Raw genomic sequence first — 12,012 nt, forward strand, 5'->3', positions numbered from 1 at the left:
AAAAGCACTTGTACACTTTTTCTATATTGCTAACTTACAAAGTTCAGAAAGGTGTTCTAAAGAACAAAAATGCTGATCTCACAGTACAGGAGAACTCTTCCTTGTGACAAGATTAAAGCAGTGCTAGTAATCGCATTATCACATGAGGCCCTTCAAAACTGGTTTCATTTTATCCTTCTTTTTGTCTTTTTCTTCTAAGTCTGATGTTTTAACATGGAACCCAATTTTGTTGAAAATAGAGAAATAAGCACAATCAGGATGGAATTTATTTTGGACTCAGATATTAAGACTTAAACATTTAAGAATATGTAAATCTGGGGGCGCCTGGGTGGCTCAGTCGGTTGAGCGGCCGACTTCGGCTCAGGTCACGATCTCGCGGTCCGTGAGTTCGAGCCCCGCATCGGGCCCCTGTGCTGACAGCTCAGAGCCCGGAGCCTGTTTCAGATTCTGTGTCTCCCTCTCTCTGACCCTCCCCCATTCATGCTCTGTCTCTCTCTGTCTCAAAAATAAATAAACGTTAAAAAAAAAATTAAAAAAAAAAAAAGAATATGTAAATCTGGGGCACGTGGGTGGCTCAGTCCACTAAGCATCTGACTTCTCTCTGACCACCCACAGTTTGTGGCTTTCAGTCCTGTGTTGGGCTCTGTGCTAACAGCTCAGAACCTGGAACCTGCTTCAGATTCTGTGTTTCCCTCTCTCTCTGCCCCTCCCCTGCTTTTGCTCTCTCTCTCTCTCTCTCTCTCTCTCTCTCTCTCAAAAATAAATAAATAAATAAATAAATAAAACAGGTAAATCTATCATGAAGCATTCTTGTTATAATCGTTTGCTTCATTCTAATGCTACAAAGCACGGAAGCAGGTTGAGGTATAGTCCCTTTTATTTACAGACTAGCAGAACTCTTGTAAGTGTGCATAACTCCCCCTTGCCACTAAGCACGACAATTGTCCACAACTCAGTTTATCAGTAAGGATTTCTGCCATGAGTCTGGTCATCTATACTACTTCTAATAAATTTGAAATCTGTGAGTATTTTGAGTTTTTTCTCTCTTGATATCATCTTACAGACAAATAAGTTATTATGGGATTGGGAAGGCTTATTTATCATACTTTAAAGAATCAATTATTTTCAGTCACTTCAGAAGTTCTCTTTTATACCCAAATAATTATCTTACGCTATAATTTATTTATTGATGACTGAGTTCTACCTACTTTATTTTCAGAAAGTAAGAAAGCTGTATTGGTTTAAATAGTTCAAGTGACTTAGAATAATCTCCCTCCTTTTTTCTCAATTAATGCATTTTACTTATATTTTCTGTTTCTATAACTGAACTTAAAGAAAATCATGCTTTGGGATGCCTAAAATTCAAAGAATCTGAAAAAGCTTTGATTGGTCTTAAAGTCAGAGCACAAGAATGACTACTGCTTCTCCCAGGTAATTGTTGATAACAGATTTAAATTATATTATGGAGGAGGCAGACAGTTAAGGAGAGAGATAAGAAGGTCTGGCAAACTATAGGTAATGGTTGAGAAGAGTTTCCAGAATGCAATAGATAAAAGTCGCAAAAAGAATACTTGAATAAAAGCATAACATTTTAAAATCTAAGAGCCACAATAATGAAGGATGTCATTGTGTCGCCATTTTAAATAATACTTACATGAACCGAAATTGGAATGATAAGTACTTACAAAGAAATAAACGGCAGAATAATGGTATAATCTTCTAAATTAGAGTAACCCTGAGGCATATTTATAAGATCATATGCTATAAACCGACACTCACATTTCGATATCGTGTATAGTACAACAACTTAACAGCAACACTTTTTCTACAACACCTTCCAAAGTACAACTGCTTATTCCATTATAGTTCAGAGTAGTTACTTAAAGAGGAAATCTCCTTAGCTTGCAGTTTTGGGCTATTGCATCCATAGTGTCTTGGGTCTGCTTTATATGTATCTTAAAATAACTCCTTTCTCCTCTTGAGAAAAAATGGACTCAATTATTACTCTATACATTCTCCTAAATCCAAGGGAGTACCATTCTTCAACAACCTGTTCAGTAGACTTAGAAAATAAATAGAAAAGCTGTACATTATTCAATGCATCTTGGCAACACACTAAAACTCTTAGAGCAAATGATAAATGATCCAATGTCTTCTTCAAATCTTACCTGGTTTACTCTTTTTAAAAATCCAACCCTTGCTGTCTACCATGCAAAGCTCCTGGCCACTGGCTGAAATCCAAACTGGGTAGTTGATCATGATAATTCCAACATGTCATGGGCGGCAGCATCTCTCAGAGTCCCACAAGCCAACTGCTTGAAGTGAACCTGCAACAAACAAGGTATTTCTTCATTTTAATGGAAAAATAGTGAACCATGACCTAGGTCTAGCAGGCATCACTAGTTAATCAATAATGGAATCATGAAAGAGTATGTGAAGGGCCATAAATGCCTCTCAAGATGCTGACAAACATTAAAGCCAGAAGACTGAAGTTTATGTGCTACAGAAGGTGTTTTTGCAGAGTGCACGGTCCTCTTATTGATCTATTTAAGCTGTCGGTATAAATAAACATTATTGATATTAAAACCCACATATTTTTGGTGTGTACCCCTTCTCTTTCATGTAGGTGACCACTTGGGGTAATCAGAATAATTTTCTGACTCTACCTATAGAACGCTTAGGGTAACTGAGCAAAGAGATTCAAAAAGGCCAAACTCATCACCAGCTAAAGAAAATTCCACATGTTGGTTTAGATCCAGGATAGTTTCCTTTGTGAGTTCTGACACTCTGGTCAGTGTCAACATTCACTGTAAAAAACGTGCATCACGTCTGTAGGAGAGCATGTGAGAAACACCTTTAAGGGGCATATATGAGGTACTGCATATTCCACAGCTACCTTTATCCATGTTGAGACACAGACTATAAAACAGTAACCAACATGAACGTATTGTAGTCAGAATCTGTACACAAAGGAAATGCCCACAGCCCAGGGAAGTAATTACATGACTGAATTTGGGGACAGCGTACTACATACCTAATGTTTCAACTATCAATGTCTGTATGACTAAATATGGTGTTTAAACTTTTAAGCATGTTTGATTTCAATTCAAGGAGGAAAAAAAAACATGCATAATCAACAACTCTTATTATACTCGTACCTGCCACACAAATAACTCTGTTCAACAGAAATTTAGGAAACCAGTGAACAGATTAGCTTATTGGGCTTTCCAGGATAGACTTTAATAACTATTAGGGTTTTTTTTTTTTTTTAGCTACAGCAACCATATTTAGTTATGCAAATACAAAACCAGAATTATTATTATTTTCTAAATAGTGCAACAGAAATGGTTGAGAGGCTATTCTAAGTCTGTAGGGGGACTCATGTGGATGATTATGTGCTGCAGATTCATGGACACAGGTGCAAAAGCTGATTTTAACAAGCCACAAAATGATATATCCTCATGCACCTGTGATTAGAGCTTCAAGTATTCCCAGAAGGCAATGGGGAGACTTCGTTAAAAGGCACAGTAGTGAGATATCCTATTGTGCCATTTCAGCAGAAATGGTAAGAAGGCAACGGGTTGAAGTCAAGTACATACTTCAGACTAAAATGCAATATTTCAAAGTAAATCCTTAAAAGGAGGAATGTATACCTGGACACTAAGCGATCACTCTGCAATTCAGAACAGGAATGCGGACACTATTACTGACCCACCCAGACCCCCACCTCCACAACAAACACATCCAGACACACACATGCACACACAAGGCTAAAATGTTCTAATCTGTTGATTTAAGCCCTGGTATTTGTTAAGTTAAAACCTTAGTCAACTTATGGATGCAAAATGTTTCTATGCATGCCAAAAATCATTATTACTTCTTTTCTGCGTTATGTATGCTCTAAAAATTCAAATCAATTCCCTTATAAAACAAATATGTTCTCATGAGTGGTAATCCTTTTTGGTCTCTTGGAAGCCATGTAGGATACTGAAAGATGTCATATGCTGGTGGACCTAATGACAGGGAAGTGTTTATAAACATAATCTCCAAGCTCCCAAACTAACTTTAAATGAAAACATTTTGAAAGCCTCTTGCTTTAGAAGCAGCTATCTGTGCCCTGGTGTGACTTCTTACGCTTCAGTTCTGCTACTTACGACAAAAAAGTAAATATAAGTAAATCAATGTAGCTACTTGTTTTCTAAAATGAGCTTTATTTCATTATTCAAAGAGGATGCTATTGATCCCTTCTTTGAAGGGACAGGTTCTGTGTATTTCCTTCAGTACTGATGGTTTTCCACTGACTGTTGATAACTGACTTATCCATGACCCCACTTATTTATTCCACGAATTTTAATTGAGTACCTCAGTTGTTCCAGGTATGGGATTAGGTGCCTGGATACAAAATGGAAAGACACATTCTCTTCCCATAAAAAAGACTGTCATCTATTCTATTCTGATTTGTTAGCATATATTTGTAACAACGAAAGGAAGCAACATTAGACCAAATAAAACGAATTGGCTTTATTTTTTATCCTACTCATATATGACAGACCATGGGATTTTCTGAAGTTTGTCACTGAGCACAGCATTATAGGTCAAAGACAAAGCTACAATATCAAATGACTGATTCACACAGTTCACTCACATAAAGTGTTTACTGGATGTGATGGTTTTGTATCACTGTTAAGTTTTTCTGCATAAGCCAATTAACTCTCAAAATGGTTCAGAAAAATCCAACCAACTTGTACATTGATGTTTCTAGCATCCAACATAGAGTCAGTGCCTCCCAGATGTGTGTACTGGGCTTCACATACAATCAATCCTGTGCTGTCCACATCACAGTTCATGGATATATATATATATATATATATATATATATATATTATAACAGGTGGGGGTGTTGTACAACAAGTTGCTTCACACACTTTTTGTATTATCTATTCCATTTGTTTCCTCAAAAAGATATACAAAATTAAATGCATATATTTTTCTCAAAGAGAAGTCCATGGGTATTCGTAAGAAATACTAATTCCATGACATTGGTTTAAAACCTTATTCTAATACCAATGCTCAGAATGAAGAAAAAAAAGACTTAAAATAATTTTTTTTACTTTTCTCTCTTTCAAATATGCTATCAAATAGGAAAACAAAAACAAAAGGTACAGATAATGCTTTAAATAATACTCTTGGAAATTAAGTGATTTTTACTAAAATCCGTATGGTTTCCAAACATTATAATTTTCTTCTATTTTCTCATCTTACATTTTTTGAGCCTCTGCTTATTACTGAGATGACTCGTCTGAGACCAAGCCTTTTTTAAAAATAAATGCGGGACACCTGGGTGGCTCAGTTGGTTGGGCATCTGACTTCAGCAGGCCATGATCTCATGGCTTGTGAGTTCGAGCCCTCAGTCTGGCTCTGTGCTGACAGCTCAGAGCCTGGAGCTTGCTTTGGATTCTGTCTCTCTCTCTCTCTCTCTCTCTCTCTCTCTCTTTCTCTCTGCCCCTCCCTCACTCACTCTGTCTTCTCCCTCTCTCAAAAATAAATAAAAACATTAATTTTTTTAAATAAAAAAATAAAAAATAAATGTTATCCTTATTTTTAAGAAACATATATTTTTTTTTCTTGAGAGAGAGAGAGAAAGAGCGAGAGAGAGAGAGAGAGAAGTAGGGGAGAAGAACAGAGGGAGAGAGAGAGAATCACAAGCAGGCTCCATGTTTAGCATGGAGCCTGAGTCGAGCTCAATCCCAGGATTCTGGGATCATGACCTGGGCAGACACCAAGAGTCGCTCAACTGACTGAGCCACCCAGGTGCCCTGAAACTTGCATTCTTTGAAACTGAATTTTGAATGAGGGCTTTTTACTGCACATAAATTATACCTCAATACTGTATTCATGAATTGTTGACAATGTTCAAAGAGGTTCTAGATAGGGGCATGGTATACAGAACTTATTGATAAAATCCTGTTGTGCATGAATTTAAAACAAGTGCATGAAGAAATTCAAACACTCACAAACACTATTTTCTTGTTTCTTGGTCTGGCCTTAAGTGCTCTGAAATTGAATTTTGGTCTTCTTTTTCTTTATGCACACTACCACTACCCTTTTAGTTTATCTTATTGCTTTGAAGAAAGCTTTCCAAAGGATCCCCTCAGCACTTAGGCACTCATTTTATAAACTATTGATTTGTACTTGTTGATATGTTGCTCTTTAAACTTTATCTCAGGGATGTGCTTCATCTTCCCCATAGAGGCATGCTGCACAGCCCTCTGGGTAGCCGACAGAACTGGAAGAGCATTCAGCACTCTGAGCTCAGTGCATTTGTTAAATGACTGCTTGGTGCATTTTGCAAGCTGTGTATCTAGGTTACTCATTTCCCCACACAAACATCAAGAATATAGGAATAAGTAGGTTACCAACAATCAAAGTAATGAGGCTTTCTGCCTTAGAAGTTTCAAATATGTTCCTTTTATCAGTGATATTGGAAAAGAGAAGGTGCTACCATTTTTATTTACAAAATGATTGCTTCCAAATTCCTTTTTTCCTTCTTCTTCATTTAGTCAGATGTACAAGTCACAGATTATTTCCCAGCAGGCAGGGGTCATCAAAAAAATCTATGTGCCTATTGTTGTTTCATATATGGTTTCACATTTAATTTTGTCAAAAAAACATGCAAAGTAATGTAATAACACCCACTTCAAGGTGATTGAAATAAGAATCAGAGAGTGGAAGTTATTGTCCAAAGACATAGAGGCTTTGAAAAATGGAGCTTAAATGCAGTTAATTGATAGTGCTGTACTGTCAATTCCAAATTCTTATAAATTGAGTTTGAGAGATGTGCTCAATATATATATGGAAATCTGAGTCTCAGGGAAATGAAGTGACATACCAGAGGTCATTAGGATCACAGTAGGATCTGGATGAGTACATAACCCCATGATACACCTGTATTTCTAATACACCACTCTCTCACCCAGCTTACTTGGCATGGTGTCTAAACAACTTTATAGATTTCCAACTCACTTGATTTTAAATAACCAAGCTCTGAGTAGGTTTTATTTTGGAAAGAAGATACCAAAAGTCAACAAACAAAATAACAGGATTTCTGAGTACTCAATTTTAAATGAGTTTAATTTTCTGAAAGCAACAGATGACATTTCTCTCTCTCTCTTTAAAGCCATGTTTTTCCAATGGAAAAAATATAGACACAAGGAGAAGACTGTGATGATAGATTGTGACAAAGATGATGATTAGATTAAAATATAAATAGCACACTGGCATTTTTTTGATGCTCATTTGGTATGTTTAGCTACATTGTAACTAATTACAAACTTAAAATAATCTTCCAAGATACTCATTTAATATTTTTACTTCAGAAACCTGGCAGGAAGCCCCATGGGTGACAAAAGCAAAATTTAGGGTAATTCTGTCAATATCTGAGAATACAGTGCCTGATACTAAAACACAAACAATTCTCTTCATTTCTATCTTGGCTCAAAGATGCCTAATTCTGAATTTGACTATGTTCTATAAACTTTGAGAATTAAAGTAGTCCATATTCCTGTTGGTATTTTCCTTAAATGAGGGATCCAATTAGTCACATTTCTAAATTTTCTACAAATGACACTTGTCTCAGTACTTTTTCCTTTCTTTCCTGTTTTTTCCCCTTCTTTCCTCCTTTTCTTCTTTTCTCCATTGTCTTCTTCTTTACCTTCCTTCTTCCCATCCTTCCTTCCACTCTCCCTTCTTTTCCGCCTTTGCGTTTCAACAAACGTTTAAGCATCTATTGCATTCTGTATAATGTGCTTGCTCCGAGCACAAGGCAAGTCCAAAGATTCAGTTCCTGCCCATGTATTGCTCATCATCTGGCCAAGTGGACAGAGAAGTGAACTGGTGCCTCATGGAAGAGGGGCAGGGACCCAATATGCCTTCACTTCAGAATATATTATACTTGAATACAAAAATAGTTCTTAAAAATTTGACCCTAGCTTGGCAAGCCTTGTCAAATTAGAATTTACAAACCAAATTTAATCTTGTGCTGGAAGTTCCCAAATACCTCACTCTGAGTTTATGCTTTGTAGAACAATCCTTTAAATTCTCAGAGCTCATAAACAAATGTCTAAGGGTCAGTTGTATCGCTTAAATGTGAGCTACAACCAGAAGCCCATGAGCCAGACAAAAGTGAGCTGAAGAAAGCAAACTGAGCTTAAGGACATTCCAAGCAACATTCTAAACGTGATTTTTGTCAGACAGAACACATCTGTGAACTGGTTTTGGTCCTCGGCCACCGGTTTGAGATCCTGCTTTACAACCACTGAGGGGTCATCACTCACTGCTAGTTTTGCAAAATCCCCGGTAGTTAAAATTTTCTCTTCAAAAAGTCTCTCAAAAGGGGTAGAAAAAAATCTCTCTAGCCTAGCAACTAGCTCATCAAAATCACCAAGGAGTGTGTTTAATAATGTGGATCCTTGGGCTCTTTCCCAGAATTAATAATTCCCCATTTTTGGAGTGATATTGGGAATTCTGCAGATGACAGTTCCCCAGATTACACTTAGACATACTACTCTTTAAGAACTACTCTCCTAGAACAAAACATAGTTTTGACATGTTTCATTATTTCTCCACAACTTTTAATTTATTACACTTATTTCTCTTTTAATTTCAAACAATTAGTCTATTTTGGAAGAAATATTCTTCCACAAGTTGCATAAATTGAGAGATCCCCTTCAATGATCAATATTTTTCCTTCAAATATTTAAGAACTTAATATTCAATATACACATGATCTTCATCACTCTTTTATCTAATACAGCTTTATTGTTTTCATTACTAAGGAGACTCCCTAAGAATAAAGAGAAACCATGATGAAAGACTATTATATAACAATCGTAAGAAAGGAGGAATCAAGATAAACATTAATAAAAGAGTGGGGGAGCACCTGGGTGGTTCAGTGGTTAAGCCTCTGACTTCGGCTCAAGTCAGGATATCCCGGTTTGTGAGTTTGAGCCCTGCACCAGGCTCACTGCTGTTGGCCAGATCCCACTTTGGGTCCTCTGTCCTCCTCTCTCTCTGCCCCTCCTCCCCACCTCAAATAAATAAACATTAAAAAAAGGAAGAATCAAGTTCTCTTTGGTGTAAGGAAGCACTGTACAAGGAATGTGAAACAAGAAATGAAGGGGCTTCGTAATCTCATTACGAGTTTGATTTCAAGAAGAAACTTGATGTCTCTGTACATGACCACCATCAATAACAGGGCCACACATAGCATGAGTTTCACAGCAATTATACTTCCTGATGGATGCAGTCAGTGTATTTGAGATTTGTAGCCCCAGTTACAGAGGTAGTGATGGTGGAGTTTTTCAGGAGTTAGATAGTTTTCTAGAGAGAAGGATAGGAAACTAACAAGTATTTGGCAAGTAGCCACTGTAAATCAGTGTGCCATGCTGAGTGCTTTCCACATATCTTCTCATTCATCTTCATGACAAACCTGCGAGACAGACGTTTTCATTCCCACCTGGCGACTGAGAAGAACTGGAGTCAGAGGCAGTGAGTGGCTGGCAGGTGGCCCAAAAGCTAAAAGGGAGACTGACTTCTTGATTGAATAGGCTGTGTTTTTTCTGATATAAATAAATGGTCTGTATGTTGTTTGCCTATCAATTTGCTTTTTTCCAGGTATAAGTCCATGTCAACCATTTCTCTTTTCTATTTCTAATGCTTGCTTTCCTCTAACCACTACATTCCATATTATCCCAAAATCAGGAACTGAGGGATAAAATACAAGAGAGACAGGGTAATGTTTTTTCTTTTTGGCTGTCCAAAAACCAACACACTTCTCTTCCCATGAGCTCTCTGACTTTTACTAGGAAAGCAGGATGGAGCTTGAATTATTGCATTATTATTGCATGTTGTATTATTAACATAAAGATAATCTTGGAGAAAAGAAATATTTCCCCTACTACCTGGGGGAATGAGAGGGGCTTAGATGTGATCTCACTCAACCAATATGACCTAAGCTTGGATGTTTGAGAGAATGACACAAAGATTAAAAAAAAAAATGTGTGTGTGTGTGTGTGTGTGTGTGTGTGCATTTTAAGGTCAGACTCGTGCCAGTGGTGGCTAAAACACTAGGCTTTCCTGCAGTGTGACCTTGTTTATTTACCCAGCACCTAGCCTCCTAAGCTTTCTTGTTCCTTTCCAGAAGCTATTTTTGTGAGGTTTGCATCTACTGCTAAATTCTTTTTCTGCTTAAGAGAGCCAGAGTCATTTTCCAATACTTTCAACTAAAACCTCTGATACATAGATCTGCTTTTCAGATTGATAGGAAATCTACTAGGACCCACCTGGGAGACTGACCCAAAGTAACATGGAGTATATCAAAGAGAATAGCAAAAGAGAGAGGAAAGCAGGAAAAAGAAAATTTAAATAGAAAAACTGTGTTTGAAGTTATGAGGCTTGATTTCCACTCAGGTCAAGATCTCACGGTTTGTGTGATGGAGCCCTGCATCAGGCTCCATGCTGACAGTGCAGAACCTGCTGGAGATTCTCTCTCTCCCTCTCTCACTGCTCCTCTCCTGCACATGCTCTCTCTCTTTCTTTTTCTCTCTCAAATAAAATAAAATAAAACTATAAAAAAGAGAAATATCTGCACTCCCATGTTCATTGTAGCATTATTCACAGTAACCAAGTAGTAAAAACAACCTAAATGTCTATCAAAGGATGATTGCAAAAAGATGTTTTATAAATACACACACACACACACACACACACACACACACACACACATTTCAGTCATGAGAAAGAAGAAGTCTTGTCATTTGCTACACCATGAATGGACCTGACCTTGAGGGCATTATGCTAAGTGAAATAAGTAAGATAAAGATAAACACTGTATGACATAACTTATATTTAGACTCTAAAAAGCCAAAATCATCAAACCAGAGAATAGCATGATAGTTACCAGAGACTGGAGGTTAGGAACATAATGGGATGTTGGTTAAGAAGTATAAACTTTCAGTTAGAAGATGAATAAGCTCTGAAGATCTAATGCATAGCATTGTGATTATGATTAGTAATGGTATATGTTTATAATATGGTATCATACACTTGAAAGTTGCTAAGAGAGCAGATATTTAATGTTCTTACTACAAAAACAAAATGTTAAGTATGTGATGTGATGGAAGTATTAGCTAACAGTATGGTGGTAATCATTTTGCAATATGAGCCTGCATCGGGCTCTGTGCTGATGGTGGGGAGCCTGCTTGGGATTCTGTCTCTCCCTCTCTCTGCCCTTCCTCTGCTTGTACTCTCTCTCTCTCTCTCAAAATACATAAATAAACTTAATAATAAATAAATAAATAAATAAATAAAAGTTTTGGGGGGACAGAGGCCATTCTAGGTTTTTTTTCATTTCCACATGAATTTTGGAATCAGTTTGTAATTTCTGTAAAAAAAATCCTACTGAAGTTGTGGTGGTATTAAATGTATAAACTACTTTGGAGGAAATTTATACCTTAACAATAATGAGTTTCCCAACTCACAAACACAGTATATTTCTACATTTATTTAAGTCTTCAATTTCTGTCAGCAATGTTTAGTAGTATTCAGTATATAGGCCTTGCACGTATTTTGTGCAAGATTTATCTCCATGTATTCAATATAATTTTATGCTATTGTAAATGGTATTGAAGCTTTTTGTAGATTTCAAATGCCTAATGCTTTGTTGCCAAAATATGGAATTACAGTTAATGTTTGTCTGTAGTTCTTGTATTCTGCAACTATGTTAAACACAAACATCAATCAGTCCTAGTACTTTTTGTGTGGATTCCAATGGATTTTCCACATAGAAAATCATATTATCTGTACTTAAAAGCAGTTTACCTCTTCTTTTTCAATCTGGATGCCTTTCATTTCTTGCTTTATTGAGCCGGCTAGGACTTACATTACAATGCTGAATAGCAATTATGGGAGCTAACATCCTTATTTTTTTCTGACCTTAGGAGGAAAGTATCTTTC

The 12,012-nt window shown here is 36.8% G+C and overlaps 1 protein-coding gene across 11 annotated transcripts in view; it reads right to left on the bottom strand.

Moving 5' to 3' along the window:
* Positions 1–12,012, bottom strand: part of LINGO2 (leucine rich repeat and Ig domain containing 2) — a 434,702-nt gene that overhangs the window by 308,502 nt on the left and 114,188 nt on the right. For all 11 annotated transcript variants that reach the window (XR_007456517.1, XR_007456521.1, XM_049624660.1 and 8 more), the window contains one exon: positions 2,169–2,327. The gene's annotated coding sequence lies outside the window, so the exon portion shown is untranslated. The remainder of the gene's footprint in view (positions 1–2,168; positions 2,328–12,012) is intronic.

Source organism: Panthera uncia, chromosome D4 (assembly GCF_023721935.1).
Source record: "Panthera uncia isolate 11264 chromosome D4, Puncia_PCG_1.0, whole genome shotgun sequence".
Classification (NCBI taxonomy): Eukaryota; Metazoa; Chordata; class Mammalia; order Carnivora; family Felidae; genus Panthera; species Panthera uncia.